Consider the following 17,436-nt stretch of genomic DNA (forward strand, 5'->3'; position numbering starts at 1 on the left):
GCAAACCACTATTATTTGAGAATTCTGTGGCTGCACTTATGATTCCTACAATTGATTAAAAGACTGTGGCTTTTCCTCTGGATCATCATTTAAGCAACTATCTTACTTTTCCTTTTAATGAAAGAAATTTTAATTATCATGTGGTTTTTTAATTTGACAATTTTTTTTCAAAATTCATATGTGAAGACAGATGCCAAGAACTAAAATGAATGGACCATAATAGAGTTCTAGTCTTAATTTTTCTGAGGTATCTTCCAAGATGTTTTACATATAAGCTGAACCAAATGACATTCCTACCCATAGTGAATGAGGGTTCCTTTTTCCCACGTCTCTGCCAAACTAGTTGTTTCTGGTCTTTGATCTGTGCCATTCTCAAAGTTGTGAGGTAACACCTTATCATTGTTTTGCTTTGTATTTCCTTAATAATAAGTGATAATAAACACTTTTTCATATGTTTATTAGCCATACATATCCACTTTTGGGAATGCCTTGAGGTATAAAATATTTAAGAAAATATTCTAGGATTTGCAATATGTTATGCTTTATTTTATTGGTCATTAAAATTTAGTCAACTTATAATAAACTTTGAATACTAGAACACTGACCTAAAAATCTTAAGTCTGTAAAATTTGAAGTTTTACTTTTTATACATATTTTACCCTAGTGAAACCTGTTGAGCCATCTCCAGAAAAAATATTTTTAGAGTCCCTAGCAGTGATTTTTATTATTTTTTAATAATTTTTTAGCCATCAGCATTGTCTTTTAACTTTGTTTAAAATATGGTTTATAATGTTGTTCATAATACACTTGCTAAAGGCATTCTGTTACTAGAGAATGGCTTCTTGTTACTACAGAGAATCATCTTGTTACTACAGAGTGCTACACATTGCTATTAAGATCCGCCACTGTAGGTATGATACATGAGATATTTAATATTGACCAATTATTACTTAATCCTTGTCTATTACCATTGTATACCATTGTCTATTCAGTTGTAAAGTCATTGATAACATGAAGTAGGGCTTGGGATTTTTGGGGGGGTTTTTTTTGGCAAGCTACCAAGAGTAACCCACCTACACGGTAGAGCCTGGCAAGCTACCCGTGGCAGATTCCATATGCCAAAAACAGTAACAAGTCTCACAATGGAGACATTATTGATAACCCCTGGAGCAAATTAATGAACAACAGGATGACCGTGCTACAGTGCTATGTTACAATGCATATCTATGCCTCGAACTCCACTTTCTTAAGTCCTGCAAGCTTGTTATTTGTTTGTTTGCTTCCTTTAAATAAATGACTTCACAGGCCCAAAGGTTCAGACCATTTTTCTCTTCTGGGCTTCATTTAGGGAAATAAAAGTATACAGCCACTCTTTTTAAAAGTTTGGTTTTAGGAGAAAAGAGATTTAAAAAATCAAAGCATGGTTTTTACAAGGAATCAGACATTCAAAAAGATATTTTTCTTATTTTCACAATAGGAATTGGTCTCTTCCAGGTTTGCTGCCAATATGCGAAGGGAAAACTTTTTTTTTTTCAAAAGTAACCTCAAAGATCAATGATTTACTTGATCTAATCAGAGAATGAAAACCAAAGTTAGGCTGAGTTGATACCAGACATAAGGAGTCCTCATTGGTAAGACAGAACTCAGGTGAGTTCTCGCTTCACAGTGGAAATTATCCTGACAGTCCTATACCATGATCAGTAAGCTGCATCTAAACTCACTTCAGTTGCAAAATGGACGGAATTGACTAGCCCCTGCCATCTTCAGCCTCAGAGACAGGATGGAATCAGGGCTTCAGTAAGATTTAACTCTGTGGGATCTTGAAAGGGAACTGATGGGCCTCAACCTGAATGAAGGGTGCTTGTTTTTCAAGCCAGAAAGAACCAATTTCAAGACAGAAAGTTAGAAGCTATGAGGAGGTTTATTAAAATGAAAGAGTACAATCAGGTGAGTGTGGGGGCACTCAAGGAAAACTCATGTCTGACAGGATTTGTAGGAAAGGCTTTCCTTTTAGGAAACAGGAAGTCAGTTAAAGGGGAAGAATATGCATAAGTTATGATATATCTGAATCATTGGTTTGAGTGATGCTAAAGTCAAGTGTATGTATAGGAGTCATGTGCCTGTTTCTATATCACAAATATCATTAGCATTTTCTAATGCAGATAGAGAATATGTGGATTGATACATATTTGATATTTTTAGGGTTGTGCCAAGTAGTGCTCAGCAGGACCAGAGCTCAGAGCTAGATTCTGAGCATGCAGGGCTCCTTGTGTCTTTCATCGCTAAAATTTCACTACTTTCATTTCACTACTCAAGTCACTGCAGGAATGATAAAAGGAAGCCTCAATTTACCCTTGCCAGCTGCTGTGAGCAGTCCTGCTTTTGGCTGGTTTGTCCTACCTTTTAGGCTCCCTGAAAATGCCTGAGCTTTTTCTGATAAACATGGAGTTAATATGCTAAGGGCCTCTCTCCACATGCTCAGTCAAGCCTCACGGATGAAGAAAACAAGGTATGCAGGACCCAGGGATGATTTCTTCAAGCCTGCTCGGACAGGGACTGGGCCTCCTCCACTCAGATCCCCCAATTTCCAGTAGCTTGGCAGTCATACCCACAAACTTACCCCTGTACCATGTAATCCCATCAACAGCCAAATCCAGAGACTATATAACAAAGCTCCCAGAAGCATTTGTGGCCACACAACCTCTTATAGTCTAGACCCTGATATATCTACAGCAGCACACATTCGTTTGGTTTTAATATACTTGCTTGTATTCTCTCATATACATTCTCCATCCCTCTCAGAGAGCCCAGCAAGCTACCAAGAGTACCACGCCCACACGGCAGAGCCTGGAAAGCTCCCCATGGCATACTAGATATGTCAAATACAGTAACAAAAATGGGTCTCATTCTTCTGACCCTGAAAGAGCCTCCAAAATGGCGCCATTTGGAAGGACAAGTAAAATCTCAGGGCTGGGACAAATGGAATGTTACTGGTTCTCGATCGAGCAAACTGATGAACAATGGGATGACAATGATAAGGTGAATAATTGGTCACCATAAAATTGCACTAGAGCTTAGACTCACAGGGAAACAAGATGATGAACAACACCTGGGGCAAATGACCAGAAAGACAAACCACCCCAACCACCCTGTAGATCCCTGCATTCTCTGTAACACAAAGACCTATTTTTCTATAAAAATCTCACAAAAAAGGGCCATAGTTAACTTAGTCCTATACTAAGTTCCTCCCCATTTGGGGAGCTGCTTTATTCTTCTCTTCTACTTTCCAATAAAAGTTTATACTTTCCAACTCTGAGTCTGAACATCTTTATTATTCAGTATCTTCATTCTTGAAAATATTCAAGAACCTGGAAATGAGGAATGAACAGAGACCGGCTGCCACTGAGCTTCTGTCTTGCCTGAATCAGAAGTGCTCAGGGGCATCCAGTGTCACACTGACCAATAATTAATTAGATACATCCAGGGTTGTACCCTGCATTGCTGGGGGGAAATCATGTGATGACAGAAATTGACTGGAATCAGCCACGTGCAAAGCATGTTCCTTAACCCCTCTACTGTTCCACTGACTTCTCTATTTTATTTTTATAGGAGGAGGAGTGTGGTTTGGGTCAGGATTCTGCATCTGGGCATGCTTCAGTATCTGCCTTGAATGGTCTCTCAAGGTCTTTTCGTCAGCAGATCCCCAGTTTCAAGACTGCTGATTTGGGGAATTTACTTTTTTTCCTCAAATTGTCTTTCTTAAAGCTAATATGATTTTGTTTGTTTTGAATTTTTGAGGTGGCCATTCCAAGCAATTCTCAGAGAATTCAAGGGGGGGGGGTCCACCCTTGGCATTACTTATGATGTAGGGAGGCAGGTAGATAGGGAAGGCCCCCTTCCAAGGCAATAACAATGAATTCCCTGGGAAATAATTTCAAGAGCCTCAAAGTTGCAAAAAATCAACTTTTCAAACAGGAACTGAGGCTACACCTAGCATCAGTAACAGACCCAGAGAAGGCTGGACCCCTACTAGGTGACAGACTTCAGCAGAGACAGGAACTGCAATGAAAGACTTGAAGGAGATTCACTGTAAACTTCAACTGTTCCTTTTGTGACAATATAAGATCCTGGTCAAACCCCCACTTCCAGCAGAAAACTCCAGACCCATGTAACCCTGAAAATATATATATAAATGCCAATCTTAAACGTCACTCAAGGCTTCTCCTCCTTTGGAGAAGCCTAAGCTCTCTTTTGAACATGTTACTTTCCACTGTCTCCCTTCTCCTTCAAAACTCTCCAAAGAAAATCGGTTTTACTTCACTGCTCATCTACTCCTGAAACTCTTTTCTGCAAGGCAAGACAAGAACCCCCCAAACCTGGGTAAGGCCTGGGACTGACTTATCCTTTCCTACAAAGAGCAGATCCTTGCTCCAATCTGACTCAATGGATTCCCGAAAAATTGGGTGGTGGGATCAACTCTTATACCTTGAAGATCAGGTGTGGCTTGACAGCCACTGGTGGGGCTGTTGGGGGTAGGGGGTGTGGAGGGGGCTCAGGCCCTTGCAGATCAGGGGCTTGTCGCAGACTTTATCAGTCCTAGTATTCCCAGCTGGTCCTGGGGTGGCAGAGGAAGGTCGGGAGAAATTGACTGTCTCTCGTCTCCCCACCTCACATAAAATACCTGTGGGGTTCACTGACATCACTCGGTAAACCAGAACAATCACTAGCTTGGTGCTCAGACCCAGCAATGTAATGCAAATCAGACCCAGTTGTGCTGAGGGTCATCAAGGCCACCTTGGTGGTGCTTAGGGAGCACCAGGGCTTCACTGACAGTACCTGACAGTACTTAGGGTCCATCAGTGCCAGGGATGGAATGTGAAGTCTTCACATGCAAGACAAATGCTCAAACCTTTTGAGCAATCTCATGCTATCTTCCTCTTTTCCCCTTCATGTCATTTTCCACAATGTTTCCTCATAGGGATAATTAAAACATGAATATCTAGAGGAGTTTCAGTCAGTGAATCATATTTAGATAAACTAACCCAAAGTAAACACCAGTGAAGATATATACTGGTAGGAACACATAATGGTAATTTTAGTAAGATGGTGGAAGGTAAATTTTATAAAAAATTATAAAACCTATAGTCTTATGTACCTCACTTTCATAGTCTTCACTTCTAGGCACCCTGACAGTTTCTCAAGACTCAAGAAGAAGTGTAAGTAGAAAGGTAAAAGTAATAATTTCAAAATAAGTGTCTTATTTCCAGCTTGGAAGACTTTACCATTGAATCATCCTGCTAGTGGGGGGAAACATTTATCTATGAGCAAGGTATCTAGCTCTCCTGTCTACCTAAAGAAACAAGAAACTAAAATACACTTGTGAAGACCAAAGCTCATGAACATACTCACTAAATCACTGAGATTTAGGCTTAAGTTTTAGAAACTCTACCCATTCCTAAAATAGTTCACACATAAAAGGAATCTACTGTAATAGCAATGGATTATGCTTTAAAGAGAAGTATAAGGTGTACATTCTAATTAAGGAGTTTTTAGACAGGGTTTAGGGAATGACTCATTGGTAAAAGCATCTGTCTTATAAATATGAGAGCCTGAGTTTGTGCTAACCATGGTGTTGTCTTCTCTGCTATTCAAGGCTCCCAATACTGCAATAGAGCAATCTGTGAACATTCCACTTGCATAAAGTGTGTGAGTCCTGGTGTAACCCAACCAGGTTTATGTGAGTAGCACAGCTAATGATATATGAGCACTATAGTCAAGAGAGAAACCCCCAGCAAGCATGTTTGTGTGTTCTGAAAGTATGTGATTAACCAAGAGCATTGTTAACACCACAAACACATGTGTGACCCCCAGTATGTACCACAACTAGGAAATTTGAGCATCACTACCAAGTATTTTTGTAAGCCTCATTCATCAAAACAACAAAATAAGAAGGGGTCGACTTTTTAAATTATTTTTTTATTCAAAAAAAATTTTTTTGGCTGGAGCCATAGTGCAGTGGGTAGGGATTTTGCCTTGCATTCGGCCAACCCAGGTTCAATTCCCAGCATCCCATATGGTTCCCTGAGCACTGCCAGGAGTAATTCCGGAGTGCATGAGCCAGGAGTAACTCCCCTGCATCGCTGGGTGTGACCCAAAAAGAAAAAAAAATGTTTTTGTTTTTTAAGTCACATCCAGACTGCTCAGGATTTATACCTAATTTTTGCTCTCAAAAGTCACTCCTGCTAGAGCTTGCAGAAACTTATGGGGAGCCAAGAATTGAATCTGGATCATTCTTGTGTTAGGGAAGTGCCCTACCTGCAATACTATCTCCTATGCCAACAAAGAGAAGCACAAACATATTTGAAGTCTAAGGAACTCCAAATTTAGACGTAGCAAAATTAGAGCAATTCAAACTACTTATAAGATTAACATAAAAGTTCAAACTTAAAAGCTACCAACTTTGAATTTTATTACATGATGCACAATGCCTATTTTCAAACAAAAAGAAATTATAAAGACAGATGAAACAGAGGAAAAATGAAGTTAGAAGATTAATTTCTAATAAGACAATGATTTTAAATTATCTGAAGGGATATTTAAAACACTTTTTAACAATTTGGAGATTAAAGCAGAGATTGTAGACAACAAAAATAATAAAAAATAAATAGCGTACTACACACAGAAACATGTTACTAATATTGGTGACATTTGAAAACCTAAGAAATGGGCTTCTTCAAACTCATATTTTCCCTTAAGTGTATATCTTGATTGAGTGTCTTGATGTTTTTTTGTTTACCTATAACCTCTCCAGAGAAGTCTGTGTTCTCTCTCATATGTGTACTTCTCTCTCTCTTCCCTTATCTCTTTCTAAATAAATTTCAATAAAGCTTACCTTTAAAAAAGAAAAAAGAAAATTTCAAAGTAAAAAAATCAGTGTGTTGGAAATAAAGAATATATTTGATGCAATAATCATTGGGGTGTATATAACCAAGAAATTAATCAAATATGTCAAGAGATTTCTGAAATTGTTATGCAAAATGAAAAATATAATTGTAAGACAATCAATATAAAATCCAAGTGCAGTAAAAAAATTTTAAAAGTGCAAGTTAAGTATAATTGGAATGCCATAAAGAGAAAAAAGAAGAGAAAATACAGTTTGAAGATTAGACATTCTTAATTAATGATTGACATTCAGTTATATATCTTTAATATCTAGAGTTTACAATGATTTGGACAATTATGGCATGTATAAATAGAAAGTTAATGACAGTAATGTAATAAGGAATTATATGGAATTATAAAACACATTTGTAGAGTCTCATTCTCCTTCTCTCCCTGAAAGAAGCATAACATGACACACACCATAACCATGCCACCGGACCCCAGGACAGGCTGCTTTATTCGGGGTGACCCAGAGGGGCACAAGTAAGACCCTCCCCACACAAATGACCCAGCCCCAGCAGCTGAAAACCTCCAGAACTCAACCGCTGCCATGCTCACAGCCACTCTCCACATGCTCGGGCCAAGCCTCACCCACGAGTGAACTTATTCCAGGAATGGGCTGCAGCATTGGTGGCAGTGTAAACCCCAGTGTGACATCTCATAGCTCACACCAACCATACTCCATGAGTAACACACCACATGTGATGGGGTTTGAAATAGAGGGCAACCAACCTTTGAGGGAGAGATTTTTTTTTTTTTTACAGACACACACACACACACACATATGTGAGCACACAAGGTTTAACCTTTAACAACAGGTTAGTGATCTCTTATAGAAGGGCTTTATGGCCCCTGGTTAAATACAACAATCTTCATACTGTTTCCTCTAAGGAAACTTTTTCAGAGCATTTTCGGCAGGTTTTCATAACAAACAATACAAAATAAGTTATTTTGGCTCTGCTTTGGGGCAGGGCTTGGGGTTCAGAATGGAAACATTCAAAATATAGTGGGAACATGTAATGGTGGTGGGATTGGTGTTCAATATAAAATGTAATCGAATGCTATGAACTACTTTATAAAATAAATAAATGAATAAGCACATCTGTAAAAAAGTTACTACACATACAGTATTACAGAGAATTTAAAAGTAGAATCATATAAACATGAGTTTGGAGTTTTAAAATACTACAAATATTTTCACTGTCACTGTCATCCCATTGCTCATCGATTTGTTCAAGCGGGCACCAGTAAAGTCTCTCATTGAGAGACTTATTGTTACTGTTTTTGGCATATCCAATATGCCACGGGTAGCAAGCCAGGCTCTGGCGTGTGGGCACGATAGTCTTGGTAGCTTGCCGGGCTCTCTGAGAGGGGTGAAGGAATCAAACTCGGGTCGGCTGCGTGAAAGGCAAATGCCCAACAGCTGTGCTATCGCTCCAGCCCGCTACTAATACTTTAAACATATAAAATATATATTACTGTATCACTGTTATCCCATTGCTCATTGATTTGCTCTCTCCATTGTGAGACTTCTTGCTACTGTTTTTGGCATATTGAATATGCCATAGGTAGTTTGCCAGGCTTTGCCCTGCAGGCGAGATACTCTCGGTAGCTTGCCGGACTCTCCGAGAGGGACAGAGGAATTGAATCAGGGTCAGCCCCGTGCAAGGCAAACACTCTACCTGCTATGCTATCGTTAAGCCCTACACAGAAAAAGTGTTGGAAGCTACGAAGCTGCTCCCAAACACCATCATGCCACGGTTTACCGAGCTAGTCGAAACAGCTGTGGAGGCCCTCAGCTTAGACCCCGCACAGCTCATGGATGAGACTGAATTTATTGATGCCTCCCACATGGTGTATGATGGTATCTGAGACATCAGGAAAGTCATGCTGATGATAAGGAGCCCTGGGGCACTGGATGACTCTGACTTTGAGACAGAAGACTTCAATGTCAGAAGCAGGACTAGTGTCCAGACAGAAGAGGATTAGCTGATAGCTGGCCAAAGTGCCAGGGCGATCATTGCTCAGCTTCCCCAGGAGCAAAAGGCAAAGGTTGCAAAACAGGTGGCCAGCTTTCAGGAAGAAAGGAGCAAGATGGATGCTCCTTTCTTGATGTTTCCAAGTGGGATGACATTGGCAATGACTTCAATCATGCTGGCCAAGCAGATGTGCATGACCATGATGAAGACGACTAATTTTACTCAAGGTAAAGGCACACTCAAAAATTCATCAGGTGTGATTAGTGCTGCCCCCCCCCCCCTCAAATTGCTAAAGCAAGATCCTGGATGGATAAGCTCCATCACAAACCATTGTCCTGACTTGGCCTGCAAATAGGACCTGCTGGCCTACCTACAGCACATTGCCCTCTACTGCCACCAGCTCAACATCTGCAGCAAGGTCAAGGCTGAAGTGCAGAACCTGGGTGGGGAACTCATGGTCTCTGGAGTCGACAGCGCCAAGTCCCTGATCCAGACTGCCAAGAACCTAATGAATGCTGTGGTGTAGACCGTGAAGGTGTCTTAAGTGGCCTCCACCAAGTACCAGAAGAACAAACAATACCAAGAAATAAATATACACTACTAATATAAATAAAGTATATAATCAAAGAGGAAATAAAATAAATTATTATAAAATTATTATTTAAAATAAGAAAAATAAATAAAAACCTGGCAAAGAAACATCAATAAATATAATAGTTTTATAGGAACTACTGATATCAAATCAACCATACTTTTAATGGTAATCTATATCAATTTAAGCATAGAACTAAAAGTAAAGTAAAAGCAATGCCCAAATATATATATATATATATACATATATGTGTCTGTATATATAATACATATGTATATATACATAAAAATATACTTTATATATAATGATATAGATAAAATCAAGGATGATGCAATAGTATGTTAACACTAATAAAAACAGTTGAATCAATATTAATTTTAGACAAAGCAGACCTCAGAATAAGTTATAATAAAAATTGCAATAAATTATGAGAAATGATCTTTTTTTAAAGAAAAATGTGAATCCAATTAATAAAAACACACAAACATAAGCAAAAGCTGAAGGAAAAAATGAGAAATAGACACTCATCATAGTCATGTGTCCACCAAATGTGTCAGTCAAAGATGGATTGAATATACTATGGCAGTCCCAAGAGATTATATCATATTGCATGACTGTAGAGTAGGTGGTACCATCTAGACTTTTATAGCTACACTGTATGACGTTAGACTACTAATGAATCACCTAACATTTTTCATAATGTATCCTTATTGTGACACATGATTGTTAATTGTTAATATGCATATTGTTGACATGAAATCCTCACAAGTCAATCATTATTTATAAATTAAAATTTATGGAATAATCTACCCAATACTAGATAGATAACTGCTATCAAACTCACTCAGAATATCTTTCACCAAGATATATCATATCCTACTCTGTATAATGTACCATAGTAGCACTGTAGCACTGTCATCCTGTTGCTCATCACGTTGCTTGAGCGGGCACCAGTAACATCTCCATTGTGAGACCTGTTACTGTTTTTGGCATTTTGAATACGCCATGGGTAGCTTGCCAGGCTCTGCCGTGCGGTTAGTATACTCTCGGTAATTTTCAAAAATTGGTAATTATACAAAATATGTTATCAGGGGACAATGAAATTTAAAATTGATGACAGAAAGAAAATTAGAAAATTATGGAATATGGAGGCAATTTGAGAACTCTCTTGGTATACCACAACAGAAAAAAAAATTAAAATTTGAATTACAGGACTGGGAAGACTTGTTAAAAAGCTAGTGTGTGTGCTTTTAATTCTTGAGTTCAATACCTCATCTCATGTGGTACCATGAATGGGAACTTTGATTATTTCTGGTTGTCTCCCACAATGCTCCCATCCCGCCAAAAAAAAAAAAAACCTGAGCAATGATATAAGTCAATACTGAATCTTGCATAGGATGCATAGAAGACCAGAGAGAAAGTTTACCAGAGAATCCAGTGAAGACCTTTAGTTAAAACTCTGCTAAGTGTAAGAAATAACCGCCAGTTTGAAAGCTAAGAAGCACCTGTTAGCTTTTGCTACCCTATCCCCACTCATCTCCTGTAGTGGCTTAATTCTAAAATTATGACCAAAGTAAAAACTGATAAGGAAGGACAGTAATAAATGCTGTCATTCATTATTCGTGGGAAATCATGTGTTAAGGGCATCTAGCAGTGTATTTCAGGTATGCCCCTTGATCTGGACTATCTCTCCTGTATTTTGCTCTACAATTTAACATCAGTTTTATTTATAATCAAAACCTGAAATCAACCAAGCCATCTCCCTATACATAAAACATCTATTTAGCTGTCTCTGGCCAGCAACAAAACTAGCAAAGGTCTAAGTTTACACCTGAAATATTCATAAAAACTCAAATAAATTTGATATTTATTTCTTTATTTGCTAGAAGGTTGGGTCATACCAAGGAGTTAGTCACAGCTCTGTGCATGAAACAAGGGTTCAATGCATGCAAAAAAGTGCCTTGACCCCAATACTATCTCTCTGCTACTTCTCGAAAACGAATTTGGGCTGGGGGAGTTTGGACCACATCCAGCTGTGCTCAGGGCTTAGTCCTGCTTCTGTGCTCAGGGATCACACTTGGTGGTGCTCAGGGGATTAAACGCTCATTAGTAAGTGCTGTACTAGCTACATTATCACTCTTCCCTTCCCCCTGAAATTAATTTTTAATAAGTATCACCACAAAGTTTCAAGGATCACTGATTCTGATTGTAGGATACAGCAACTGAAGCTTATTTGTCTTGTCTCTTACCAAGAAAAGAAGGGAAGGGTCTTGCTAATAATCTTGTTCAACAGCTATTAGGATAACCATGGGAATGTGTGTTCATTATAACAATAAGCTTAGGTGAAAACAGAACAAAAGATTTCTGAAGTGCCTTGTTTTAAACAACAAAAAGACTCCTTTGTATTTATGAAGTTCCATTGTTATGAGGAGTATGTTGTTCAATTCCCTTATGCATAAGCTCCAGTGCAGAAAAGGAAGCACTATCCACGCTCTATTCTTGTTTTCCCTCCAGAGGGTATTTTGTAATTTACAGCTTCTGCATACTACATAGTTCCCCAGTGGTCTGCTATTGCTAATATAGTTCCCCGAAGTACATAATGGCTCCCAAGTTGCAACTTAAATGGTGGGGATTATAATGAATGATGGAGTGAAAATACCCTGAGGTTTCCCGTTTTGGGGGTGTTGGGGAGGGCTGGCCCTCTACTGCTTCAAATGAAAAGCAAACAGATTTTAGCTTGAGACTTGTTCCCCAGCTTCTCAGAATAGAAGAGATCCCAAAGACAGATACTGCATAAACCAAAGGGAGTTTTCATTCATATTATTTTTACCTGATTTGCAGATATCATTGTTCTGGCAATACCTTCATTCTATGTTGATTCCATACACATGCTTTAAAAATGTAAAATACTTTTCTTCTTCCCTGAGCAGAGAGATAGGAGTAGGCCCTGAGAACTGCTTAGTGGTGGATAAAAGCAGGCAGTACTCCTAGATGTCTTACTCATAATGCGAAGTCCCGTATCTCCTCATTCGATGTGAAAGCATGCAAATATAGAGGACTTGTTTTGTTTCTTAAAATACTAATGGGATATTCTCCAAGAAAATAACATGAGCCATATAGAAATTGAAGAGACTCTACAGTGGACAGACCACTTTGTACACAGATGACCAGTATTTGATTCCCCAGACATCATATGGTCCTCCAAGCTAACCAGGAGTGATCCCTGAGCATAGAGTCTAGAGTAATCTCAGAGTACTACTACTGATGTGATCCCAAAACACAAAATAACAACAGCAAAATTGAGCCATATCAGAAGCACAAGACAACATAAAGTGAAACAATGTACCGTAAGAGAAAAATCTATCTCCCAACAGGACTGAAGTTTGATCCAGGTGTCAAAATATCTGAACAAGGAAGTAAAGATAATTATGATTAATGTGCTGAAGGTTCTGTTGGAGAAGGTAAATCATCATGCATAAATAAATACAGAATTTCAGCAGAGATAAGGAAGATAAAAGGACAGTTAAAAATATTTTAAGAGTTGATGGCTTCAAATTTCCAAATTTGATATAAGAAAGAAAGAGCAAAAGAGAAAAAAGAAAGGAAGAGAAAAGAAAGGAAGAAGGAAGGAAGGAAAGAAGGAAGGAAGGAAAGAAAGAAGGAGGAGGTAAGGAAGGAAGGAAGGAAGGAGAAAGGAAGGGGAAAGGAAAGGAAAGGAAAGAAAAGAAAAGAAAGAAATCCAAAAAGCTGAGGGAATACCAAGTAATATAAGTATCACATAAGGGAGAATAGAAATACCAAAAATGTAAATTAGAAGGCAAAAGTCATCATTATTATCAGATTCAAATTGATGAAAATAATGAATAAAGTGAAAGTCTTGAAAGCAACTAGAATATGAAAGACACCTTATATAAAGAGGTAAAAAGAATATCAGCATTCTCAGGAGTAAGCCAAAGACAATGGTGTAGCACCTTTAAAATAAAGGCAGAAGAAAAGCTATTCATACAGAATTCTGTTCCACGTGAAAATACCTTTTGAAATGAAAAATAAGATTTTTTTCAGGTAAAATAAAAAGTGACAGCATTTTTGACAGTACCTTTGCACTTCAAGTGCTAGCAAAGTGATTTTTAAACAAAAAGAATATTAGCAAATAGAAAGCCAGAGCTCCAAACCCACACAATCGCATGCACATAAATAAGACAGAAGTGATATAAATTAAGACAAATGTAAAATTCACTTATTTTATTCTAAATGGCTAAAAAATAGAACTTTATTAAAGCATAGTTATATGCTCTATACGTATGGCATGTGAACATGCAACAAATAGAACTGTGATAGCACAGCGTGGGGCTGGTTGTAGACTTTTGAAAGATCTTTTCATTATACTTGAGGGTGTGCATTATTTAGACTGTAGCTAAGTAAACACATATAAATGAAGTTCTAGATGACAACCATCAGGGAAAATGGAAAAAATGGGAAAATGGACTGTTTTCCCTGTACCTGTGCAGAAGGAGTAACCCTCATTCCAGAGAAAAATGCTCAGAATATTTATGGAAGAGCAGAATACTAAATAAGGTAAAAAAATTGATGTGTAGCCCAGAAGAAAACAGCAAGGAGAGTCAGATTTAAGGATGTAAGTCAGTAAGGGAAAGAATTCCTTTCCCCATAGATGCTACAAGGTAAATTTCTGAAAACTGACACTGCTACATAGGACTCTTAAGAAGTCCCACATGACATAAAGTGCAGAAGATGTAATATTAAGTGCTAAGCATTGAGATGCACTGAATAGGTAACAAGGAGTCAGAGCATCCTTGCTGTGCTGCCTTGAAAAGATGAAATAATTCAACACACTTGCTTCCCTTAAAAAGGCACCATACCATGTTAAAATGCAAACAGCAACTCTTACTAAACCTATTCCCAGGCTTGGCTTAAAGTAGTATTTCGACCTGTGTAACTTGGGATTGGTTTTAAGTAACAATTCACAAAAAGCCATAAATAACTAGCTCCATCAGAACTAAATCCGTGACTTCAGGGACACAAGAATGAATTACCAACTCCAAACAGACCATGCTTAATATATTTGTATACAGAAAGATTAACTCAAAAGCCTCTCTGCCCTGAAAATCAATTCCCTTCTTAGTATCTGGCTCATGTGAAGACAGTGGAGTTTATAAAATTACATGCTCAATAGCACCAGAAAAATGAGACTTTTTCATCTTTGCACATCATTAAAACAAACGGATATTTTTACCAAGAGTGTTAATATCAACAGATAAAGGTTTATGTTTGTATTATGATAAGAAATTGTTTTCCTCTAACACTGATATTTGTAAAAAACATTAACACTCCCTGATCTCTCCTGTCCGTTTACCTCCCTGTAGGATTACATAGCCTCAGGTAATTTAGGTTTATTGGGTTACTCCCATTACAGTGCTCCCATTCCTCTTTGTTTATTTGTAACTTCTTTCTTAGTGTTCTGTTGACTTGTAAATATTGCTTTTCTCTTCTTGATTCCTTTGCATAGTTTATTCAGAGCAATATCCTTTTTGTATGGACACAGGAAGACTTAGCAAATACTATGCTTTTGTAACCTGGGGGTCATTTGACTCTACATGATATTTTCCTCCTGGGCATCTGTTCTCTCCACCTAAGCCTCCGCTGCCCTTACTTCCTAGCACCCCCAAAAGCAAGGTCCCGACGAAGGACGAGACGGACCCAGGGCAAGCGGTGAGTTGTGTGCTACCCTGGCATCGAGATGGGCCTGGCCAAAGTGCCTAATGCTTAACTATAAGTTAAGAGCTTGATCATGGACAAATGTTGTCATGATCCAAAGAGTGGTAACTAGATTTAGACCCTGCTAGGGTGAGGAATGATTAATCTCACCTGAGTGCTGTAGTTGAGTGTGGCAAGATGTTCCCAGGAGAGCTGCCTTGCAAGCCTCACTGTATCTCTTGCTATGTCCATACAAAAATAACTAGTATTAAAATGTTATGTTAATGAGTCTTTGGACTAAGGAAAGGAAAAACAGCACCTTAAGAGTCAGGAAGGGCTTTGGAATGCCAGGCCCTCAGGAAGGGCTTTCTTATGTTGATTTTGCTACCTGGCAGTGTGTAACCTGGGAGCAAGGGCGAGAGAGTAAAAAGGGAGGAGAGAGATGAGAAGACCTGGTAGATCCAGAGAGAGGATGGAGCTGGGAATCCGGGAGATGAGAAAGATGGAAGATTGAATAAACGGTAACAAATCAGCAACCAGCTTGGTCCTCGTTCTTCCTTCACCTGTCCTTGGCCAACAGCTGTCCCGATCCAGCCCATACATAGCGGCTCCAGAGCACCGAACTCGGGTGATGAGACAGCCTCCTGGAGAGCCCACAAGTGCACACACCCCTCGGTGTGCTTTAGTTTTTTACACCTCCCATCCTCTCTGATTCGCCGAATATCTGTAAAATATTAATAGGAACCTTCAGATGACACCTGTGGGATTATTTCTGTTATGGAATCTGATTTGCACCATACAGCCCTGACGATAGCAACACAAAAATCAATTGTGTTCATTTTCTTCCCATGATTTGAAATATAACCGTGTTGCTAGGAAGAGGAAGAAGTTATTAGGCAGAACTCACAGAAAATCATTGCAGTGGAGGAAAGAGGAATTTGTTGCAGCTGCAGTAAAGCTTCCTGAATGTCTTGCACATTCCAGAAATGGCTTCTAGGAGTTGCCATGGGGACAATGAATTGTAGATCTGAGTTCAAATCTACTTTCTGATACCTAGTAATTTAATATTTATGCACATGCTCTCAAAGCTCTGGTTCCCTGCACTGGGAAAGGGGACTGCTCTTCAGGGTCTAGTAATGCTTAAGCAACAAAACAGTAATTCTCTTTGATAGTCCTGCTATGCTGTAATTAATATGCTTAATGAATACTAATAATTTTCCTTCAACTTCTACAGCTTTGATAACAATTATCTAATATAAACTATATACAATTAATTTTCAAAGAAAGTGTGCAAATTATGTATTTTAAATTAACAGATTAAATGTTGCTTACAACATTGAGTACTCAAAACCACAACTTTTACAGAATCACTTTTTAAAAGAAATTTATTTTTTATAAAATAGAACAATTATAAAATAATCATGATATTTGATTTTGCTATTATATTTTGATTTTGTTTGTTTTGGTTTGGGGCTACATTGGCTGTGCTCAGGGCTTATTTTTTACTCTTCACTCAGGAATCACTCCTGGCAAGCTCCAGGGACCATATAGAGTGCCAGAGTGCTGGGTATCAACTCAGGCTGATCATATGCCAACCAACTGCCTTACCTGCTGTACTATCTCTCCCGCACAGGAAATAGCATTTAAAAGAGATTATTGAGTCAATAATATATATCTTCTAGAGGTTATAAGTATGTGATATATTCATGTTTATATATTATTATGCACGCATATATAATTAAAAAATTCATGGTACTATAAAGGCATACAGTAAAAGGAGTCTAGATAGACAGTACATGTGTGCATTCTACATATTTTTATAAATAGAAAAAAATAAAAATGTTGGGCACAATAATCTTTATTAAGCATTGACTTAGTGCCTGGCAATGAGAAAAATATTTTACGGGTGTCATATATTGTTCCAATGTAAAACAATTATGAGTTCTATTCCATTACCTCTTTATCTTACAAGTAAAAAAATAGCTTTAGGACTGAAGAGATTTGAACATTTGTCTTTTTTTTTTTTGTATTTTTTTTTGTATATTTTTTTTTAAATTTTACCCAATCATTTATGTTATATGAATTATGAGAAGCAGAAGACTATTCATTTAGCATAATCAAGGAAAACTTAACATTTTAGGTGTTTACATAGTGCTTACTGAAAAATTAAAATACCCTTCCTTTGGTGCCAATAGGAAGAGTGAGGAAAAT

At 38.1% G+C, this 17,436-nt stretch overlaps 1 pseudogene; it reads left to right on the plus strand.

Annotated features, from left to right (window-relative positions):
* Window positions 1-1,911: 1,911 nt before the first annotated feature.
* LOC101545686 (catenin alpha-1-like) lies at window positions 1,912-9,525 on the plus strand (annotated as a pseudogene).
* Window positions 9,526-17,436: the final 7,911 nt, after the last annotated feature.

Source organism: Sorex araneus, chromosome X (genome assembly GCF_027595985.1).
Source record: "Sorex araneus isolate mSorAra2 chromosome X, mSorAra2.pri, whole genome shotgun sequence".
Lineage (NCBI taxonomy): Eukaryota > Metazoa > Chordata > Mammalia > Eulipotyphla > Soricidae > Sorex > Sorex araneus.